General features: G+C 42.9%; 1 long non-coding RNA gene across 1 annotated transcript in view; it reads right to left on the bottom strand.

Annotated features, from left to right (window-relative positions):
- The window catches only part of LOC306993247, a 33,099-nt gene that overhangs the window by 7,382 nt on the left and 1,259 nt on the right, over nucleotides 1–24,458 (bottom strand). The window contains exon 2 of the long non-coding RNA XR_013796421.1: nucleotides 9,111–9,275. This is a non-coding gene — a long non-coding RNA (uncharacterized lncRNA). The remainder of the gene's footprint in view (nucleotides 1–9,110; nucleotides 9,276–24,458) is intronic.

Below are 24,458 nucleotides of genomic sequence, written 5' to 3'. Positions count from 1 at the left end.
ATCCAATAAAATATTTTTACGTTTTCACCCGCGAGCGTTCTCGTGTAAACAGGGCCTAAAATTTAAAGAAAAAAAAGGGAGTAGTTTTTACTTGTGCAAGTTTTTACTGCCTCATATCTAGGGTGTTTTCAGGCATTGCTATGCGCACATTTTAGCTCATGCTACGCTTGTTGCTTTTCTCTTCAATAACTTAATTTCTAGAGATACACCAACATTTGGTCAACTAAGGCTATGTTTACACGGAAACGATCTGAAGAGAAAACGCAATAGTGGCGTTGCGTTATTTTTTATTCTGCGTTTAGACGAGCGCAGGGGCGGCGCTAGGGGTGGGCTAAGGGGGCTTAAGCCCCGAATGTTTTGTCAAAAGCCCCGAATCTTTTAGTTTAAAAAAAATAAAAAAATAAAAATTAGTTTCATTTCCTTTCAGTCTTTCTGACTGGAGCGGCAAAAGCTATATTACCGTGCGTGGTGGCGGACGGTAATGCATCGCGCATCACTCAGCTTGTTTGACAACTGCCAATTAAACTAACGAAGAATATAAATCTTCTTCTTCGTCGTTGTCATCAGGGGCTGGCGGGGTATTGTATGTTACACCGGCGTCGTAGCGAGCTTACTGGCTAACCGGCTGATGTAAATATGGACAAAGTTTTTTATAGCCTATGGAACACTAACAGTAAACCTCACCGGCCGGAGAGAGATTCAGAAGCAGCGTCAGACGAACCGCGGACAAGTGTATGCTGCGTTCACACCAAACGTGAATAGAGTGTCTGGCGTGAGTGATTTCAATGTTTCAATGTGAAGACGCGTTTACGCGCGTCTTGAGGTCCTACGGGGTGAATGAGGCGTTTACTAGCGCGGCGCGGTGAATTCACCTCTTTCGCGCGTCCAATTTTTTTTTTTTTATTGAGTTGGCCTAACTATCATAATTTTCCCAGATAGTGTATAGATTTTTAGCCATTCAATTATCTCAAACAGCCTGAAAAATAGTGCATTTAGCTGACGTAAATGGGAAAAAAAATCTTCCCGGGGGAGTATGACCCCGGACCCCCCTAGGTTTGGGCTAAGCCCCGAATGTTTACATCGTCTGGCTCCGCCCCTGGACGAGCGTTATGGGGGGGAAATCTGCGTGCATATGGTGACGCAAAAGTGTGTGAAATTGGATGTAGTGTGCACTCCAGACGGCTAGGTGGCGATGTGGAGCACTGAAAGTGAAAGAGACGCTGACACAGTTTTTCATGTTTAATACGGTAAAGCTGCTGCTGTGACCCTCGGTGCTCTTCGCGTGTCACGTTTAAAAATTACAGTTTTTTTTTTTTTGTCAATGAAATGAATGCTATATTTTAGTTTGATAATGTTTTGTTATTTTCCTGTACTGGCGCATGCCTGTGACGTAAACACGTACGCGACGCCTTCACTGTCAAGCTGAGTTTTGCATTTTTACCGTTTTTACCCTTTATACGGGAACGCGATGTTGGAGCGTTTCTAAGATTTCCACTCTGGAGGGTGGTTTTCAGGCATTGCAATGTGCATATTTTAGCTCATGCTACGCTTGTTGCTTTTTTCTTCAATAACTTCATTTCTAGAGATGCACCAACATTTGGTCAACTAAGGCTATTGTGCAAAAGGCTCAAGTGATGTGAGTCTGGACAGAGTATGTACTGCGAGTGTTCGCTCGGACCACGCCCCCTTTCCGACATGTTGCGACATGCCCTGGCTTGCAGAGAACGGCTGTCAGTTTAGTTTCAGTTTATTAGTTAAGCTTCAGATTGTGTTTGTGTGCGTCAGTGATCACAAGTAAGTTACAATTATATCATATAAAGTTAATATTAGCGATAATATTATGGTTGAGTTTACAGTCAGTGATAGCCTTTATCTCTGTTGTATGTGTAGCTTGTATGGTATTCTAATTGTGGTTCACTTTTCATGACATGTTTAGCACTGTTTATTTAAGTAACTAAGGAGAGTTATTAGCCTCAATTGTGTTTAGGTTAGTTAACATCTATGTTTATTTCCTTTCTTTTAGAACCACACTTACACTGTAAAGTTCATAAGAAATAGTGCCTGTGCATCTGTATTTCAAAGTATATATAAAAACCTTCAATGAATATCTCTGCCTTCCGTGTCCTGACTAGACACCCCATATTGGTGATTAATTTCCGTAACCAGTAGAGCCCCATTACAATTTATGGTCCTTCGAGCCGGATTAGAGTCAACGATATGGCAACCAGTAAAGAAGGAATCAGCCTCCCTGTTTCACCTGTGCGCCCCAAACTCTCAGTGCAACGCCCAAGATATCTGGATGATTTTCTAGTTGAATATACAGATCAGCATAGCTTAGCGCAGATGCACAGGTACGAAGAGGGGAGGGAGCTACTCAGCCCTGCTAGAAGCATATCAACAATGCAGAATGCAAATGAAGCCATTGTTCATCAGGCTTTGGAGACAGCGCGGCAACAGAGTGAAACAGCTAAGAAACAAACAGAGCTTTTGGAGCTTTTCCTGCAGCACCATTCCCCTCAGACCTCAGCTCAGTGTTCAAGGAGGTCATCACGGCATCAGACCCCAGTACGCCAAATCTACCCAGACAGAGGAGGTGAACCACAGCCTTCCCCAGCCCTTGCTCCTCACCACCACAAAACTGAGGATCACCCAAGTGTAGCTGCAGAACTAACCCATCAGCTAGAACAAATGACACTTCCTCCGTCTCTCAGCCGAGTCACTCAACCCCAGCACACGCTCGATCCACACTATGATGTTCAGGATATCAAGCAGGATACTGAACATGATCCACCAGCTCACCTTCAGACCAGCTATCCCAAAGGGTCACCCCAGGGCCTACAGCAGTCATTAGGCTTGTTCAGAAATGCCTCATCACATAGCCTGCTCTCGTCATACCCCATATCAAGTAATTGTAAGCCCAACGCAGCCGCACCCGGCAGCCAACACGAGAAAGGTAGGGAGCCTCAGTTGGAAAATCCACATCTGGTGTCCCCTGAGCCTCATATCTATCTCCCACATGTGGCTCCTCCCAGATCGATACATGTAAATCCAGCTCTCGATCAGATGATGCCTTTACCTGTGCACCAGTCAATACATCAGTCTCCTTATGTACCCCAACCCTTCTACCAAGGAAACCCAGCAATGTTGGCCCAATATCCCTCCACCGGGTATAAGTATGCACCCCCCAATATAGAAGGCCCAACATTTCCTGACTTCACCAAGGAGGATAGAGCTCAATATGTGGAACTACGCCTTTCCCTTAGCACACTCCTACATCCTTCTCAGTCGGAGCATTACAGGTATGCCATCTTGCTGAAGCATGTCAAGGTTCCACATGCACATCGCCTCGTGCTGGCTCATGCAGAGTCTAATATGCCCTACTCTGAAGCTCTGAAAGCACTGGATGAACGCTATGGACGTCCATATCAGTTTGTGCTGAAGGAGATAGAGGACATGGAACGCCTACCCCCCATCCGAGATGATAGGGCTCTCGACGAGTTCTCCATCAGAGTGCAGTCGCTTGTCGGGATGCTGAAAGCTCTCCGAGGTGAAGGCCATGAGGAACTCCACTGTGGCTCCAATGTGAAGCGCCTTCTAAGCAGGCTCCCCAAGCACCAGCAAGAGCGATTTCGTCGTCAACAGTATAGGAAGGACCCTGATAAATTGAAGCTAACGCTCACTGATTTTTCAGACTGGCTGAAGGGAGAAGTCAGATGCTTGGACATTGAGCCCTCACTTCATGCTCACAGCGAGAAGGACCAGAGAGAATTCAAGCAGCAGAAGTCCAAGGTCAAGATCACTACTGTTATGCATGGGACAGGCAGTTCCAGTAACCATCCAGTCAACACGCCCTCCCAAGCAGCTCATTCTGTCCGAACCCAAGGGAAGGGTAAGATATACTGCCCTTACTGCGAGGCAGAACACTACCTCAGCCAATGTGAGAGTTTCGCTAAGCTTACCAAAGCAGAGATGGTGGATTGGATTAAAGTCAAGAGAAGGTGCTGGAGATGCGGACGACCTCACCTAGCCTCTGCCTGTGACCTCAAGAAGCCGTGTCGCTTTTGTAAGTCAAAACACCTTTCCCTTCTTCACGAGGTCAACCACAGGAGTGAGAACGAGCCCACCATCACATCGACAGCAGAGACTCACTACCTGGATCAGCCAAATAGATATAGCCAGGTACTGTTAAAGATTGTCAGAGTCAATTTGCAATACCAGGATAAAGTGATTGACACGTATGCAGTGCTGGATGATGGCTCTGAGAGAACCATCTTGCTTTCATCTGCAACACGCCGCCTGGGAGTACAGGGTCAAGCAGAAGACCTCACACTCCGTACTATCCGCCAAGACATCAAGATACTGTCAGGGTCACGTGTGTCCTTTACGATCACTCCAGCTTCCCAACCAACGAAGAAGTTCTCCATTCAAGGCGCATTCACAGGTGAACACCTAGGCCTCTCTCAGTACAGCTACCCAGTTACCCAGCTCCAAAAAAGATATCGGCATCTACGAAGTCTAGCAATCCCACCCATCGATGGAGCTCAGCCAACCCTCCTGATTGGATCGGATAATGCTGATCTGATCGTTCCGATTGAACCAGTGCATCTGGGTCCCCCTGGTGGTCCTGCAGCAGTCAAGACTATGCTTGGTTGGACACTCCAGGGTCCAGCAAAATACCTGCAGCAACAGCTTCCAACCACACAGTGCTTGTTCACCACAGTTTCCTCCCCTTCTGTTGAGCTGTTCAGTCAAGTTGAACGGTTGTGGCAGTTAGATACACTGCCTTTCAAAAGTGAGAGGTTAGTGACCAGATCCAGACAGGACAAGTACTCAGTGGACTTATTAGAGGCCGAGACCACTCGTGTAGAAGTAAACGGAGTGCATCGGTACACTACACCCCTTCTACGAGTCCCAAATATGCCCAAGCTGCAAGTTTCAAAGGAAGTTGTGATGAAGAACCTGCGAAACACAGAGAAGAGGTTAGTACAAGACCCACTGCGTGCATCTACCTACCAGGAGGAGATCAAGAAACTGGAGATTGCTGGGTACGCCACCAAGATTGACTCCTGCGAGGTGGACTCATCAGAGGAGTCGTGGTTTCTGCCCCACCACATGGTCAGACACAATGGCAAGGAACGGATTGTTTTCAACTGCAGCTTCCAGCTTGGCAGACAAAGTCTGAATAACTACCTCCTTCCTGGTCCAGCCTTAGGACCCTCACTCCTTGGAGTCCCCCTGCGCTTCAGAGAGCATCGAGTCGCTGTAAGTGGAGACATTAAAGGGATGTTTCACCAGGTCCGCCTGCTGGACAGAGACAAGCCCTTGCTGAGGTTTCTTTGGAGAGATCTAAAGACGGATGAACAACCATCAGTATACCAGTGGGAGGTCCTGCCGTTCGGGACGACGTGCAGTCCCTGCTGCGCGATCTTTGCTCTTCAGAAACACGTCAATGAGTCAAGTCAACCTGGGGAAAATGTCCGCCACAGTGTAGAACAGTGTTTCTATGTCGATAACTGCCTGCAGAGTCTACCCACCGTAGTAGAAGCCAGAAACCTTGTGACGAAGCTTAGAACACTTCTAGCTGCAGGTGGCTTCGATATTCGCCAGTGGGCCAGTAACCAGCCAGAGGTGATTTGCAACCTGCCCAAGGAGGCCAAGTCTGATAGCAGCGAAAGATGGGTTTCTCAGACGCATGGTGAAGCTCAAGAGATGACGCTAGGCCTTAGTTGGCACTTCATAGAGGACACACTTCATTACAGGCATCGCCAGGTTGCCCCAAGCCAGACAACCATGCGAAATATCTATAAGATACTAGCAAGCCAGTATGATCCCCTAGGTCATATCCTGCCCTTCACAACAAGGGCCAAAGTTTTGGTCCAGAGACTGTGGGCCAAAGACCGCGACTGGGACGACCCAAACTTACCGGTCGACCTCCTGCAAGCCTGGACTACATGGGAAGAAGAGCTCCCTCAGCTCCCAACAGTCAGTCTCTCCCGGAGTTACTTCCCACTGGACGTGGATGTAAGTGCCATCACCCTCAAGCTTCACGTCTTTTGTGATGCATCAGAGTCCGCCTATGGGTCAGTTGCTTACCTACGTGGTGAGGATCCTCATGGCCAAGTCCATGTAGCCTTTGTGCTGGCACGCTCAAGAGTGACACCGAAGAAACAACAGTCAATGCCACGCCTTGAGCTCTGTGCTGCCCTTACCGGAGCTCAGCTTGCCCAGATGATCCAGAGAGAGCTCACCCTTCAGTTGACAGACACAGTGCTATGGTCTGACTCAGAGTCAGAGTCCTGCAGATACAAGGTGTTTGTAGGGACTCGTGTCTCTGAGATTCAGGAGCTGACGGATCACCGGTCATGGAGGTATGTGGACACACAGAATAACCCTGCAGATGCTATCACCAGAGGGATGACACTATCCAACCTAGCCAAGCCAAACCAATTCAGCCAAGGTCCTGCCTTCCTTCGGCTACCACGTGAGAGTTGGCCAGGCACAACTTCTTTCGTGGAGGTCCCAGATGAGACAGAGATGAAGAGGTCTGCGTTCTGTGGCATTATGTCAGCCATTACTGCTCCAGAGATCCCAGCCGCTGAAGACCATTCTACCTTTGAAGATCTCCTTGAGGCAACGAGTAGGTCACTGCATGGGGCGGCCTCTCAGTCAAGCGCCCTCAGTGCAGATGACTACGCAGAAGCAGAACTCCGAATACTTCAGAGAGCGCAATATGATAGCTTTCCAGACAAAGTCAAGTGTGTAAGAACAGGGAAAGCACTTCCATCCAGCAGTCGGCTCTTGTCACTTGCTCCAGAGTACAACGTCTCTAGAGGCCTTATCCGAGTAGGCGGTAGGTTGCGCTGTTCTACTAGTCTGGAAGAAGATGTTGTACACCCAATTGTGTTAGAACCTAAGCACCCTATTACCAAACTCATCATACGACAGTATGACAACAAGTTACTCCATTCTGGATCGGAGAGGGTCTTTGCAGAGCTCCGACGCAAGTTTTGGATCCTCCAAGGCCGCGAAGCTGTGCGTCGTCATCAGAGATCCTGCCCGGAGTGCCAGAAATGGAGAGCAAAGCCTGCTATTCCTAAGATGGCAGATCTGCCCCCTTGTTGTCTCCGTCTCCTGAAGCCTCCATTTTATTCAACAGGAGTAGATTGCTTTGGCCCGTTCCAGGTCAAGCGAGGTCGGAGTACGGAAAAGAGATGGGGAATAGTTTTTAAGTGTATGGCCACCAGGTGCATTCACCTAGATGTGCTGTCCAACATGGATACCGACTCGTTCCTTATGTCACTCAGAAGGTTCGTGGCTAGACGGGGAACTCCCTTCGAGCTTCTCTCTGACTGTGGGACCAACTTCCGCGGAGGAGAACACGAGCTCAAAGCAAGTTTCGAGGCCATGTGCAAAGAGCTGCAAGTCCAAGTTGGCTAAGCACCAGATCCGTTTACAGTTCAACCCACCAAATGCACCTCACTTTGGTGGAGCCTGGGAGCGGGAAGTCAGATCCATTAAGCACTCTTCTGCACTCTACATTACTCTGGGAGCTCAGACAGTGACCGAAGAAGTCTTGCAGACAGTTCTGATTGAGGTAGAGGGAATCCTCAACTCCAAGCCACTGGGCTATGTGTCGACAGATAAAGCCGAAGTGGATCCCGTAACCTCCTCATGGGGCGGCCCGACTCTTCGCTTCCTCAAGTGGTGTACCCTGAGTCTGAGATTCTCAGTCGGAGAAGATGGCGGCACAGTCAGGTGTTAGCTGACCAGTTTTGGACCCATTTCATTCGGAACTACTTACCTTTCTTGCAGTCAAGGCAGAAATGGCTAAAGGACACAGAGAACCTCACTGTCGGTACAGTGGTGATGGTAATTGACCAAAGGTTCCTCGTGCATTGTGGCCCGTGGGACGAGTCACAAAGACCATTAAGAGTGTCGATGGTAAAGTGAGGACTGCTGAGGTGCAGGTGGACAAGAGGACATACACCAGACCAGTGGCCAAGCTCATTGAGCTGCCGGCCATCCCGGATAATGCCTCGACAACAGCTCCTGTGGATAGTTGAGCCTTTCCAGGAGATAATTCACACCGTGAATTATGGGGCGGCTGTGCAAAAGGCTCAAGTGATGTGAGTCTGGACAGAGTATGTACTGCGAGTGTTCGCTCGGACCACGCCCCCTTTCCGACATGTTGCGACATGCCCTGGCTTGCAGAGAACGGCTGTCAGTTTAGTTTCAGTTTATTAGTTAAGCTTCAGATTGTGTTTGTGTGCGTCAGTGATCACAAGTAAGTTACAATTATATCATATAGATAAGTTAATATTAGCGATAATATTATGGTTGAGTTTACAGTCAGTGATAGCCTTTATCTCTGTTGTATGTGTAGCTTGTATGGTATTCTTATTGTGGTTCGCTTTTCATGACATGTTTAGCACTGTTTATTTAAGTAACTAAGGAGAGTTATTAGCCTCAATTGTGTTTATGTTAGTTAACATCTATGTTTATTTCCTTTCTTTTAGAACCACACTTACACTGTAAAGTTCATAAGAAATAGTGCCTGTGCATCTGTATTTCAAAGTATATATAAAAACCTTCAATGAACATCTCTGCCTTCCGTGTCCTGACTAGACACCCCATATTGGTGATTAATTTCCGTAACCAGTAGAGCCCCATTACACTATGTTTACACGGAAACGATCAGAAGAGAAAACGCAAAAGTGGCGTTGCGTTATCACTTTTTATTCTGCGTTTAGAAGAGCGTTATGGGGGGGAAATCTGCGTGCATATGCCGTATTTGACTATAAGTGTCTTCTTCATGTACACAGTGTCGATAAGCTACCATAGGTAAATATGTCAGCAGTGTGGACACACTTCACCGTGACCCAACATGATGCTATCCGCTTGTTCATTTGTGACATGACGAATACTGTAGAGAACTTTCCTGCATGGCTAACCACAAACCTTAAAAAGAAGTTTCTGGGAACCAGAAATAGTTTGCTGGGTTAGCACTGCGTGTTGTTTGCTTTAGGGCCCTGATAGAGCGCTTGGACACTTTTCTACCATTGGGTTGACCCGTTCTGAGAACGGTAAAGAATATTTCCGGTTATATTTACACTTAGCTTAGTTCAGCGCAGCACGATTACAACACGCTCTCGGCCTGGAGTCCTCAGCGTGGTTGGCTAGCCGTGTTGAACCGTTCTGGTAACGTGTGTAGTGACGTCGCCACTCAGGATTGATGCCTGGCTGCCAGTTTCTTTGTAGCTGGTCAAGTGCGCTAACTGAGCAAAGTAAACACAAGTTAATAATACATTTGTTCAGGCAAAATATCGAAAGGCAGTTTGTTGCACAAGACTTTATTATAACATCATACTGAGTTTAAATACACAACTATTTAACTACACCTTTATTTTTGGTTTCGATTTTCAGTTCAAGTAAAACTTAAGGTGTGTTTACACGTGTAGTTCAGTTCTCTTGGTTCTTTTGATCCGGGCCAAAAAAGAAAAGTATACATTTAGTCCTGGTTCGCTTGGCATTCACACTGTCATTTTTAAGACTGAACCTAGGGGAAAAAAACGGCTTTTATGGCGTATAATTTGTGACGGAACTTGTTGAACATCCAAAACAATTCTGTATGCTAAATTCGCTCGCTTTATGTGTGTACATATGAAGCTGACAACTCGTGAAGAGCATATCAAATGTGTAAAGGAGACAAAACCGCACCAGGAGTTAGTTCGGAAACGGCTCTAGACCCATCTTTTTAAATGCTACGGTCCGCATGTTTGGTGGCAGGGTTCAGATGGCAGAGTTCACACTTATTCAAATGAACCGCACTATCAGAGAAATCGCACAAAAGTTTGTTTTAATCGAACCAAACATGCTAAGTATGAACACACCCTTAAATTTCGGGTTTGCTGTTTCGTTAAAAGAAAAATCGCCTCTATTTTGTAATTGCTCCACATATAATTCGCCTTCGGCTAAGCCACGCCCTAGAATGTAGATTGACCAATCAGCGCAGCCAAGAACGAGCTCCCACAGCGGTCCGACACTTTTTCACAGCGCTCCATTGACTTTAACACAGGCGTCTCATATTTTTGGTCTCGGCAGGCTATTACTGTCGTAGTTTTATCATAAATATGGTTAAACGTTGTGCCTGGGGCATTTGTAACACAGATACACGTTTCCCAGAGAGGTTGGAGGGGGGTGTCCGTTTTTTTCCCTTCCCAAAACCGAAGTCAAATCCTGACAAGTGTCTCTTTGGATTAAACTGTGTGGACGTCCTCAGTCAGCGAAACCCCTCAAGATCAACAACACACTTTAGTGCTCTAAGATACATTTAGCTTTTAACCTTACTGTGAAGTTATACTAGTTAGACAGTTTTATGCTGTTTTTGGTTATGATTTCGGTTCTCTACCCTAATTGTTGATACGCTAGCACACGCTGCTAATAATTACAACTTTATACTCGCGTAGTCCGTTTGCTTTGTGATAACAATTATAGAAGTGAATAGAGACCTACACAGCTTTGCATGAACAGTGTTGCTCTTGATATTGTGAGTCCCAGCCTCCGTCTCCATTAGGATATGCGGTGGTTCATTTTTTGACTGTGACCGTTATGCTTTTGCCTCTATTTGGATGCCTTGTTGCTGCTTGCGTGTTTTGAATATAGCCTTCGAACGCATATTGCAGCCCCTTTTGCCTACTTCTGTCGGACACTTTATTTGCTGCTTTGTAAAAGTTTGATAAAATTTCAGCAGGAAGAGCTGTCACAGCATAAGCCATGTTGATACCAAACCAGAGCCCAGATGAACTTGACGGACGTAGCAACAGTAACTAAGGGGGGCGGGGCTTAGCCAAAGGTGAATTCTAAAGCATTGTGCATCACCGTTTCCTTCTCTGTTTGTGTGTATGGGGTAATATTTCCGCCTGTTGGCAGTTGTTAGCTGTAGGCGTCTGTGGTCATGTCTGTGAGTATCTCCTGCTGCGAGAAGCTCGAGGACCAACAGCTGTCAGGATCTGTTCTTTGCCAGCCAGAGTCATTTTTCACCCCAATAATCCATCTCAACTGCCCCTGATCTGCACCAACTGCATCCTAGTGCTCTGATGTCTTCCCTCCAGCAATCCACACACTAAACGTGGATTCAATCTGCAGTGAACGTTTTCTGTGTTGGTTGGCAACATCACATCACAAACATACACCATTATTACAGACATGCCCCCCACGACGCCTCCCCTCTCCCCCACAATCCATCTCTCTCCAGGATCTGGCAGTGACATATGTTATCACACCACTGTTTTTCCAGTAACCCACGAGTCACTCCTCTCATACATACTTGCCCTGCAGTCACTGGGAAAGAACAACATACACTATAAATCACACATAATATAGACAGAACGTCAAATATACACACGTGTGATGTGTGTAATGATACAAATTTTTAGTGAAACCCCACAAATATATTTTTTGAATGTGATCATGGTCCAAATAAAATTAACATCATTTTATGGACAAAAAAAAATAAAAATAAATCCTAATCATCTTCTTGTGTTCCCCAGAAGAAAGACAGTAATAAAGGGTTGGAAAGACGTAAGAGAGGAGAGAATTTTCATTTTCAGCTGAATTTTTAAAGGGGACCTATAATGCAAAATTGCCTTTTAAATTGTTTTTGAACATATCTATGTGTGTGCAGTGTGTGCGCACAACCACCCTAATGGGGTAAAAGTCTATCCACTCCGTTTGTTATTTCCCCCCATGTCTCAAAACGAGCTGTTCAGGAATGTGCTTCAGTGCGTCACATTAGGCCTGCTTAATTAGCTTAGCTCCGCCCCTGAGTGAGCGGTACACAGTCCGCCATATTCATCTCCTCGCCAGAGCATCTAACAGCAGCATTCGAGGCATGTATTCTTATTAAAGCTACTAAAATGATTCAGTCAAGAGCAGCGAGTGACTTTTTGTTTTTATTTTGTTTGATTCATATTTACAGCATATACAGCAATATATACTGTATATTATGCTGCATTCACCTAAATACACAGATGTAATATAGTACACATGCGATTTCTTTACTTGCTGTTTACGTTCACAGACATAACTGACTGTGTTTCTGTGAACATTGTGTGTTTTTGACATTACCTTTGTGTGTATTTGACAGTTTCAGCAATACAGAAATTAGAGACTTGTAAAAAGGGGGATAATAGGTTCCCTTAACACGACAGGAGGTAACGCACTCCACGAGTTGACAACAACTCTGTCACCCAACGATTCTATCTTGTCTACAAACCACGCTTGGTCACGAAAAATCACGCGATAAAACGAACCGGAAATTACGCGAAACAGCACGCGCGCCACTACCCGACGAAGAAGAACACAACACGCGAGTCTTTGTTTGAATATGGACGTCAGACAGAAATTAGTGCTGCAAACTGTTTGCGAGATGATTTGCTCAGAAAAAAAAAAAACGTGTATTTTCCTGGTAACCTCAACCCATGCCTTGCTCTTATTGGCTGTAGCTCATGACATCACATGTGGTTGAGTCGTGCCACAGCTCCGGATATCTAGCTTGCTAGATATTTTTTTTGGGCTCGGCGACTCGTCTGCGAGCGTCTTTGATGCGTTGTTGGCTCTTTCATACTAACAGATTGGCGAGCGTTCATCGGCCGCTAATCCCCCCGCGATTTGCACGCGATAACACCCCGACCTGTCGGCGAGCTCAATGATTTGCAAATCGGGCTTAAAATCCTGTAGTGTGAACTTGGCTTTAAAGGTTTTCTGAGACATCATATTGGGAGACAAGAAGGAAACAAAGGCTTCTAATAAAAGCAGGTGCTAACTAGCGAGGACAATTAAATGTGTAAAAGCTCTATCTGAATGCATGACCTGCACTGTTATGTAAAGAGCATGACAAAAATTTAGACTTTTTTTTAGGGAGTTTACCAGTTTAGCTGCAACTGATCATAATCTATACACCGGCCGGACAGTTCACAGCTCTTGCCTTTTATTCCGCTTTCACATCTGTCGTTTTTATTTTTTATTTAAAGTGACAGCGAGAGCGTGTGGGTGTTACCTAGTAACAGTTCCCTCGACTCCTGGTATTTACATCTAAAAAGTGAATTCTTGATGAGACGAGGAATATCAAAGACAACCAAAGAAGTGTGGAGTTTTTAATAATGCACCACCTGTTCTCAGCAGAGGCGTCAGAATGTCACGGGAGTTTTTAAAGCGTATAAATTCAGAATGAGGCCAGGTAGACATCTATCATCATGAATATGTGGCATTACTGTCCAAACCATCATGATTTTAGGGGGAGAAACTTTTAGTATATCCAGGGAAACACTTCTAGTCTGTCTGAAAGGCAGTCCTTTGAGAAATAATGATAGGTCACGGTTTATGTATGCCTCTACGTCTTTTCAATTTGAGGCCCTCTTTTGTGTATTGTGTGTTGTACCTTCTAACCCCTGGCATTTTGAGCGTCTAGCTGTGCCATGTTGCTAGTCTGTCGATGGGGTGGTGAATATACCACCCTCTTCTACTGAAGATCACACAGCAGGTACGAAGTGCCATGGGCGGCATTGAGGGGGTCCACTATAAGGTACATGACATTTGTGGTTTTTGCTACACACTGATGCTGGCGTCCCTGCTGATAGCTGTGCCTTTCCTGAGCAGTATACCATTAAGCTACATAAAAATAAGATATATTGAAATAAGCATATAAAAGATTTAAGAATGAGGATTAAAATCACCAAGCCTGAAAACATAGTCTTTTGTGTCTACGTCACATGTCGCCAACTGGAAATGTCCTATGAAGCGATGACCAACGCTATGCCTCTCTGGGCTCAATTAGTTTTGTCTGATGGGTTGATCTGTCCGGCAGATCAGATGCAAATAGACCCGAGCAGACAAGCCCAGACCCGGCACAGGTGTTACTTAGCATGGGGTCTGTCATCTACATCAAAAGGACACCTTTGACACTCCACATAACTTACAGATCCTTCTGCTGCCACCAGAAAGGAAGAACAAAAGAATAGGCTTGAAAGAGGAATCAATAGGCATATGGCAATTAATAAAACATTTTCCCACTGAATTCACTACAGAGGGGATTTCTTTGTTCTATTTCCACAAAAGAAGGAGACTAGACAGAGCAGATCACTAAATGTTGTTTAAAATATCGCTCTTCGGTCAAATTATTGTAGCTGTCGAGAGGAGGGCTCACATGGACTTCCTTGTGCCTTGAGCATACAGATTGTAACAATATTTCCCAAGAAGATTCTCTGTGAATATAGGATCACTTAACTGATCAGTGAATGCAGCCGGCTCCTGCTTTGGAGAGCATAATGAGCATCGCATTACACTAATGAATGGTGTACTGGGTATGAATCAAGTGTAAAGATTCAGACTCTCCTGTAGGATTAAGAGTCGCAGAGACATTGAATCACAATGATCCGAGGGACAAAGCAGGGTCACAATGATAGCAATAGCCAGGGCAGTGACCATTAACGGTCATACACTAACAAAACTATTTGAGAAATTTAGGGAAGGTGACCTCTGGCATTATGGTGGGATTACAAACCCCTAACCTCCACCTCAAGGCTTATAACTGTGGCGAAGCAGACGGGCAATACATAGGATTACAGTGGAGATCCAGTATTTTGGATGATATCTAAAAACCTCTCAGGAACATTGAGGACTGTGGCCCTCCGAGTCCACTAGGTGTATCATCTAACAATGTGTGAGATCTAGGATATCCTTGAGTAAATAAGGGTTACATGGGCAAATCTCTGCAGAGGTCAACAAAATAAGTCTCCACAGGTTTCAAAAGAAGACGCAGGTTTCTACAACCAATGTAGGAGATGTAACCAATGAAACATGATTCATTTTGAAGGTAAAAAGACCTACATACCTGGGACTGAATTTGTGGGTGCCGGATAACCTTAGTTGTAGAGGTCTTGTAGACAGGCAGATTTGTGAAACTGTTTGAAATGAGGATGCTGGTGATTCGGTTTAATTGCACATCTGGCGTTGAAACTGACTACAATGCGACCTCAGAAATCTACACATCTCCAGGCTTAGCCTGCTCATCTAGACTAGGAAATAGGACTAATAAATATTATTTATGGAACGACTCCCATACTCAAGATATAAAGCCAAGAACCTGATGGACACAATCTGATAGGCTGGCTGTTATACAAGTGAAGAAGAAGATCTGGAGAGAAGATTGCTTATGCACAAGCGAACATGATCATAAAACATTAACGTCATATAAATGCCTAAACGGCTAATGTTACCGAGAGAAATGTCGACCCAGGACGAGTTATATGAATGTGAAACTTTGGGGGTGTTGATAGACTCCATCTACTCCATCATTGCTCTCAATCCAATCCAGACCTAGACTTTCACAAAAATCAATGTGATTTTCTTTGCTTTTTGTTTTTATTTTTTATGAAACTTACACACTTTCAAGTGTTGATAAAAAAGAAAGCATGAATGTATGTTTGTTTGATTAAAAGCAGAGGCTTGGTTCTTTCTATTGTATGTCCACATACAGTAATCATACAGCAAAACCTTTGCTACGTTTTTTTTATGAAATAGGCCATGCTGGTCAATTGTGTAATAAACTTTTTCAGATAAACCCACCTCTGAATGGCATATAAAAGATACAATCTTAAAATGAGCATGTTGGTCAGACAATTTCTAAGTGTCTAAGGGAGTGTTTCTTGTCTATAATAAACTTTAGGCTGGACTGAACCGAATTCTGGCTGGCTCTCTGCATGACATAAAAAGTATTTTTTTGAGAGTCCAACAGGAATGGAGTAATGTTTAGGGATAATCAAAATATAAAACTCTGATTGTACTAGTTCAATCATACAACTTTGTTAGACCTGTCAAAACCAAGTTAACATTCAAGAGCAATTAAACAGGCTTTTAACTACTTGTAATTCATATGCCACTCAACCCTTATACAAGTACACAAGCACATACACACATCACTACGCTGTCCTCTTATCCAGAGAGAGTCTTGACTGTGGGGAAACAGCTTAGGATAAAGTTAATCATGCATATAATTGGGTTTTGACTCTTGTGTCTGCAGGGGCCTGACCTGCCAGTATCAGGATGAGCAGCCCATCACCTGAGTGATTAACACATGTAAATGAACACAGCCCATAATTATAAGCCACGTTTACCTCCTCTCGAGATGATGAGTTTGGACTCTCTGCAGATAGACATAACTCACGGATACATATCGAAGCGGAGTTTGAAGAAGAAGAGGGATTAATTTAGGGCATGCCCTCTGCGAGAGAAAGCTCACAATAGCGGAACAAATAAAACTTACAAAACAATGTGGGAATATGTCAAGGCCAAGAATCTCCGAGGAAGATGTGCTTTTTGGACAAGGCCACTCTGTCGTAGCTTTCATATTCGAACACAAGCCTCACAAACAGTTTAATTATGAATCACAAGCTTGAGCCATACAGGACCATGACAAGTTCAGGCGCCCAACACAATGCCTACTGCATAATTAAAGACTGCAGTCGATGGTGAGAGCTTCCGAAACACGGATTTACGGCCTGCGTGGTGGCCCTTTTGTGTGTGTTTTCCATTAAAATAATGTTTTTGTGCCTCCCCAGGGAATAATTAAGAATGAGTCAGGATGGTCAACTAGGCAATCAATTGGGTTGACAAGTTTATCTAGATAATTTCTTGCCGAAGCTTTAAAGAGGATTGCAACCTCTCGAAGAAGCTTTGCACATTAACTGACAGTCTGCATGGTATAAAACTCCCTCAGAGATCCATCTCCTTCACTGCTAGCTATAGCCAATGCAGCACTATTGTAACTAATAGGTCTACTAAGAGTTTTCCAGCATTTTACACCATGAGCAAGATGTGGCAAGTTCAAAATGGTTTTAAAATCACATTCTTGCCATTTTAGTTTAGACACTGATCAGTGTTTGGAGGACATGACCCTTAACCAGTCCAACAGGGTGTCCTTACAACAGGTGAAATGTATCACTTTACTGTCGCCATCAGCACCCAACAGAGTTGTAATATGCATGTTCCTATGGCCCAGCCATAACATTGGCTCAAGCAATGTCCTGACACAATAGAGCTGTTTACTGGTCTGGCCTGAGTTTAAGCCTAAGTAGATTGTAGAACGATTAGCAACAATGATCTCTATAATCAACTTAGTTCACAATGCTTTTGAGAAATGCAGCCCTAGACACTTTTAACCTCAAAAATGCTATAAACGTAATTTGAGCATACTGCGACAAAAACTTTTTCCAATGCACAAAAAGAAGAACATAACGACGGTTCCAAACCGAGATAGGGTTTCTTGAATACACGCACAAAGAGAGTTTGTCTTGTAGTAATTGCCAACAGCCTTTATGAGATGCTAATCCAGCCACCCTCTTGTCAGGGACAGAGCTTGAGCAGCGGCAAAAGCAGTTTGTTGTCCTGTTCCCGTCTGGCAAGCTTGACATTTCCCCCTTCTGCTTTTGTCCCCTGGCTCCCCTGGCCCTCCTCGAGGGGTCTATTTAGTGTGAGCCTCTCTCGGCACTCTTGGATAATCTCATCAGAGAGTGGGATGCTGGGGGTGTATGTAAATCCACATCTGTTACGTCCTCTGCAGGGAGAGAAAGCCGCTGGAATGCTCATTGAACCTGGTCTCGCAACCCACTTCCACACGAGTGGGGACCATGACCTCAGTTGGGATGCAAACACAAGAGTACATGCTGCACCTGTCTTCTGAGACAGTACAAATTATAGAGCGACTGATGGGTAACATATTGAAGTCTTCTAGCTGAGATCACCATAGTTCACCCAAACATTCTGTCATCATTTCCTCAACCACATGTTACAAAATCACATGATCACATTTTTTTCTGTGGAACACAAAAGAAGAGATTTGAATCATCATTGAGCGTTTTCTTTCTTTGAACATACCCACTGCGCAATGTGGCGTCGGAGTGACGTCTTCTCTATTACATTTTTGGACGTCCAATTTCGGTCCACTGAAGGGGTTGTTTTGTAACGCCAGACAACGTCTTTTATCGACATCTACCGCACATCTAATGTTGACATCCGTGGGACCTCCGTGTAAGGGTTATTTATAGGGCTGGGTATCGATTCAGATGTTCCAATTCGATTCGATTTCGATTCGCAAGCTCTAATTTCGATTCGATTTCGATTCTAAATTCAATTTCGATTCCCGATTTGACTCAATGAATTTAGATTTTCTGAAAATTGGACAAGTAAGAATAGTCGCATGCCTTGATCAAACAGGATCCGGTCATTTTATGTTTAAGATAAAACTAACATAAAATCTCACAGCATTATCTGTAACATGGAGGCTGCAAGCCTATGAACTGTAGGAAAACTAATAATGTCTTTTGGGTGATAGATAAATAAATATGAAAAAAACAAAAAAGATTTTTGGCCTTTGAGAATCGATTTTGAATCGACCACATTTAAAAAATCGATTAATTGAAAAATCTATTTTTTTGCCCAGCCCTAGTTATTTATAGTCTAAATGTGGTCGTTTGTGGACGTCTTTTAAACATCAAATTTAGACAAATTTTACGTTGTTTTTATACAAGTTCTAGAACTGTAGTCCCATGTTTTTTAAAAGGGTAGAGGATGTGTTTTTTGTACCATTGTATTTACATTTATGCATTTGGCAGATGCTTTTTATCCAAAGTGACTTACATTGCATTACACATTTATATTCCTATCAGTTCTTGCTTTCCCTGGGAATCAAACCCATGATCTTGTTTTGCAAGCACCAATGCTCTACTGTTTGAGCTCCAGGAAAACTATATTAAACTGCGTCTCCAGTTATCACCTGGTGCTGAGACAATCAAATGGAATTTTTGGAAAACGATCTTAAATAATTATTAATAATCTGTATTCATATGTATTAATCATGTTGATAACAACAATGTTGATATTTGTAAATAAAAAATAGTATATATTAATCATGTAAATTTCCTGGACCTGTCAAAACTTTGATCAGCTCATGTATACTAATGTCAAAATCCAATATGGTTTCATTTAAAAGTACATTCTAACTACTGGAGCAAACAGGAGGTTAATTGCACCAATGTTAACAAATATTTAGTCCCATAAAATTTTTATATTTGCTCACACAGTATTTTTTTCTCCAGGAGGTTTTGGGCCTAACTTGTACATTTCAGTTACAGTATTAAAGAGGGCCTTTAATGTTTTTCTACATTTTCAACTTTCTTTAGTGTGTAATGTTGCTGTTTGAGCTTGAGAAAGGTCTTCACGGGTCAATGTTACAAAGCAGTCTTTCTTTATTGCAGTTTTGAGCTTTCTTCTGGGGAAGAAACTAGTCACAATATTCCTAATTAAAATAGTTTATGCCTAAGAGAAACGCAAAATAAAGGGACGGGACCTTATGTTGCGTAGTAGTGTGTTGTCGCCATGTCCAAGGCCCTGTTTACACCTGGTATTAAGATGTGTTTTGGTCGATCGGATCACAAGCAGACGAGGGTCACATACCCGTTTACATCTGGTGTTTTAATCCGTCTCTTTTGTCCACTTTCAACCACTTCTGTCCTGATTTCTTTGAGGGGAGGGTCAATGGACGGGTAAATGTATGGACTTTTTCAGATATGGATGAAACACGCTTGTGCAATTTACGTGTGAACGCGGAGGATGGATGAACACACGGAGAGCATCAGCTTTCGTTTCTGCTCGGACAGCTGAACAGTGTGTGTTAGAAATAAGGAATGGAGAGAGAACATTGCGCTTGGTACGGTTTCGTCTTCAAACCAAACTTGGGTCTTCAGCCGATAAAGTTTAAATCTTGTGCGCTTCCCATAATGTTTACGCATGAGGTCAGTAGGTGGAGAGAAGACGGTCTTCTGTGGCTGTTTGAACACATTCCGACCACTTGAGCGTTTACACTACGAAAGCAATTCGGTCGAATGCATTTTCAACTACCTCTGGAAGTGGTCGAAAGTGGACAAGCTCAAAACGCCCCGATTACCTCGTCCACTTGTGATCTTAATACCAGGTGTGAACAGGGCTCAAGAGAAGCTGTTTTTTCCACCTTGACCCTGACAATTACATTTCCTAAACACGCTCAAAGCGGTTGACCAATCACCAGCTGACCAATCAGAGCACAGTGTGCTTTTTGAGAAGGAGGTTCTTCATAGAGACAGGAACTAAACAGAGTTACTGACAGAGAAGAGCGCTGCAACAATGGAGAATATGAGGAAACATAAGGTGTTTTTTGAACATTCAAGCATGAAAACCTATTCTAGTAGACTTTGTAAAAGGGCATAATAGTTCCTCTTTAAGAGATGAGCACAAGTGTGTGACTTAAAGTTTACAAGCAGGCTTAAAAGAAGACTCTCTTTCACATTCATATCTCTTTTATTTTTAATACTTGTACTGCTAGTCTGTGGTTATCAGTCTAGAGTACTAAGCAAACACTCAACACGCTAGATTAAAACATTAAACTGCAATTTACATTTCAGAAAGGAGCGGCAGAGGGACTACACCTCCTTTGACTTCCTTCCTTCCTCAAACATGAAATAATGATTTTCTGCCAGTCTAATTACAGAGGCAACATCTGATCTGTGCTGCATCCGAGGGGGATTAACTGAAGCTCAGGCATTAGAGCTCATTACCAGCGCCACTGCAGAAATATTACATCTTGTAATTGGATGGAGAGATTTATATACTGATCAGATGGGGTTTCTCTAATAATATTGTGATTAGAGGCTTAGTTTGGACTGGGGGGTTATCAGTCAGAGTAGGAGATTTTAACGGGATGGGAAAAGGAGAATTTTATTAACCTTTGACCCATCGTGAGGATGCTCACATCCAGTCAGTATGAGGGAAAATAGATAATCGGCCAAGTTTACCCAAATTGAATTGAATTGAAATGAACTGAATGAGTTAGCTCATGTCTACCTTCATGTTGATTTTGTTCCTAATTAAGTCAAATATGAACAATTAACAATTCTGAAGCAATTTCTGTCATTTTGCCAACTTCCGCTTCTCTAATTTCAACAGGCCCTCTATCCAGAACTATATCCTGCAAAGACAGGTCAGTAAACCCAAACACACAAAACGACTGACAGTTAGAGAGCGTCTGTAATTGTAAGGTAGCATAAACTGCTAAGATAGTCTTAAAAGTTAGACTAGTCTTATACATTTTTCTTTAAGACTGTGCAGAACTTACATAAAAATGTAGATTAATGTAATTTGATACTGAAAAGTAAGACTGATTACCCCTAACTAACTGCTAGTTGGTATAGTTCTTAAAGTCCGCGTGAACCGGAAGTTGCAAACGACTTTTCTCAAGTGTTGTGACGCATTTCCGAGTGAAAGGGAATATTGAACAGAGGGCAGGGTTTTGCTTTAGCTCTCCATCTCTCGCCCATAGCAGAGTAACGGTTTGAGGGAGTGGTGAAGCGATTAACCAACCCAAGACGTCAAACCTACGTCATCAGAAAAATAACCATTCCAGACCGGAAGTAACTTTTCAGACTTTGATTAAAGATAACCACGGCAAAATAATTTTTTCTGTGTATTAACTTGCACAGATTAATTGTTCACCACAAGACTAGTAATATCCGTAAGTAAATAGGGTCAATTTTGATTTCATGCCGACTTTAAGACATTCTTAATCTAATGGCTATGTTTAGGCAACTGGCCCCAGGTTTGGTAAAGTCATGTGATAACTTCCTCTGAGGGTAGTGTACGTTTACACGACAACGATATGCTTAAAAAGGAGAAGTTTTTCCTTTGAGTTTGCCATGAACAGACGACACCCAGTGTTAAAATGATCCCCATTCACACGGATCCGTGAAAATGACTAAAAACGCTGTATTCTGCTGCCAGGCCATTAGGTGGCGATGAAACACTGTAGAGTGAACACATAATACGCATGTGGTCATCGTTTCCACAGATTGGCGTTTTTGTTTGTTTACATGGAGACGGTTTGCAAAAGTTTGCGTTTTCAAAAAAAAACACGAATGAACGGCCAAAACGCATACAAAGTTTTACGTTTTTAGTTGAAAATGGTGCTGTGTAAACAGCCCCTAAGGCCCTGTTTACACGAGAACGCTCGCTGGTGAAAACGTAAAAATATTTTATCGGATGTGCCTTTCGTTTACACGGCGACGGCGTTTTTGGGGCTTAAAAACGCAAAAAAGTGAAACCACCCTCCAGAGTGGAAATCTTAAAAATGCTTCACCATCGCGTTCCCGTATAAAGGGTAAAAACGCAAAAGTCTGCTAGACAGTGAAGGCGTCGCATACGCGTTTACGTCACAGGCATGCGCCAGTACAGGAAAATAACAAAACATTATCAAACTAAAATATAGCATTAATTTCATTGACAAAATATATATATATACATACATCTGAGCGACACGCGAAGAGCACCGAGGGTTATAGCAGCAGCTTTACCGTATTAAACATGAGAAACTGTGTCAGCGTCTCTTTCACTTTCAGTGCTCCACTTCGCCACCTAGCCGCCTGGAGTGCACACTACATCCAATTTCACACACTTTTGCGTCACCATATGCACGCAGATTTCCCCCCCATAACACTCGTCTAAACGCAGAATAAAAAGTGATAACGCAACGCCACTTTTGCGTTTTCTCTTCAGATCGTTTCCGTGTAAACAGCCTTAGTTGTAGCTTTCAAACTTGCTGGGTTGAGATTGGTCACATGACATGCAAGGTCATGTGGAGTTTGCCGACAGTGATGTCAAACCAGGGGTGCTTTCAATCCCAAAGATTGAACAAATTTTGCAAACATAAATGAATTAAAGATTTCTAAATAAACTACAAGGTGGTGGGAAGTTACAAAGACAGATCAGTGCCAGCATGTGAGACTGCTGTGGTCTTTTTACACCACTTTTTGAGCATGCAAAAGGCAGAAGATTCATGTATACAGACAGGAATAACGAAATGCGTCATTTTGACCTTATGGGCTTTCCATCCACTGGATGGAAAATAGATGCTTAAACATCATGTTTCACATTAGAAAGAAAATAGTAATGGTTGGAATGATATGAATAAATCATGACATTTCATTCATGGGTGAACAAGCAGGTTTTTTAACGTTTGACAATATATTTCCTTATAACGTCAATCATTTCTGAACTCTGATGTGTCGCTTGATCTACAAAATGATGTTAACTGACTTCTTAAAACTTTGAAAACCTAAGAAGAAGAAGAAAAAGCAGCCTCTCAAAGTTATTCTTTCAGCACTAAAAAGGTTAAATTGAGGTAATGGAAGCATTCAAAGTTGCGAGCTGGTAGCCTACTTCACATGGCGCGAAATCAAAGTTGCTATTGATTCCCGTCCCATCCGCACTGCGCGGGAAAAGCGACAGAAAAGCCGCGAAAATCAGAGAGAAAAAGCTGACATGATTTAGTGACGGCTCTCGATAGTCCCCGTGAGAAGCGCTGAAGAGACACATCAAACTGGCTTGAAGAGCAGTCTCCGAGCTGAGAGGGTGACAGCAGAGCCGCTATTGATTTCTGCCGGTGTAAAAGCACTCAGGGGAAACATTTCAACCCGCCAACGAGCTCAAACATCATAAGCGTTATGACAGATGCGTCTGACGTCACGCACACATGCATTTTTCAGCAGTCGCGACGCCGCCTGATCTAAACTCACGACAGAAGAATTAAATAGAGTTTAACACAGAACATTGTCTTTTTTCATTTACATATGCACTGCTTCATGAACACAAATCCCACACAATTAAAATTTCTTACAAAAAATGTTAATTTAAAATGTCCCCTTAAATGTAGGCCTACTCCAGTGAGAATTTATTAAGGGTTTATTCTGTGCATATAAATAAACCTTAACATAAAAAAAACACCCGACCACCATGACAATATATATTTAACATGCCTTGATTTGATCTGACAATAATACTCAAAGTTGTTGAAATAATTAAGTTGTTGAAATGGAACCTTATTTTATCCCAAAATAAAAGCATAAAATTATAAATTGGGGGGGGAATTATACAAAAATAAATTTTTATTTCTGCAGGTTTGGTCCTCCATAATATCAAAATTTACACACAACAAATATCCTATTTATTTAATGCATTGTGCAAATGTATAGCATTTAAAACACAACTGACCACTAATCTCCCCTATTTGAAAGATATGGACTATAATTTCAGGGTAATGTGAAGGGCTGTAACGATTAATCGCGATTAATCAAAATCCAAAATAAAAAGTTTGTCTTTACATAATATATATGTGTATTGTGTATAATAATTATATAAATACACACACATGCATGTATATATTTAATAAAAATGTGTTATTTATATATAAAATAGTTCTATTTATATATAATATAAATCATATAAAAATATATATGCAGTATATAAATGCAAATATTTCTCAAATATATACATGCATGTGTGTGTATTTATATATACAAAATAATTATACACAATACACA

Source organism: Phoxinus phoxinus, assembly GCF_949152265.1.
Source record: "Phoxinus phoxinus genome assembly, chromosome: 25".
NCBI classification, from domain to species: domain Eukaryota; kingdom Metazoa; phylum Chordata; class Actinopteri; order Cypriniformes; family Leuciscidae; genus Phoxinus; species Phoxinus phoxinus.
This window is presented reverse-complemented; position numbering and strand designations above follow the sequence as displayed.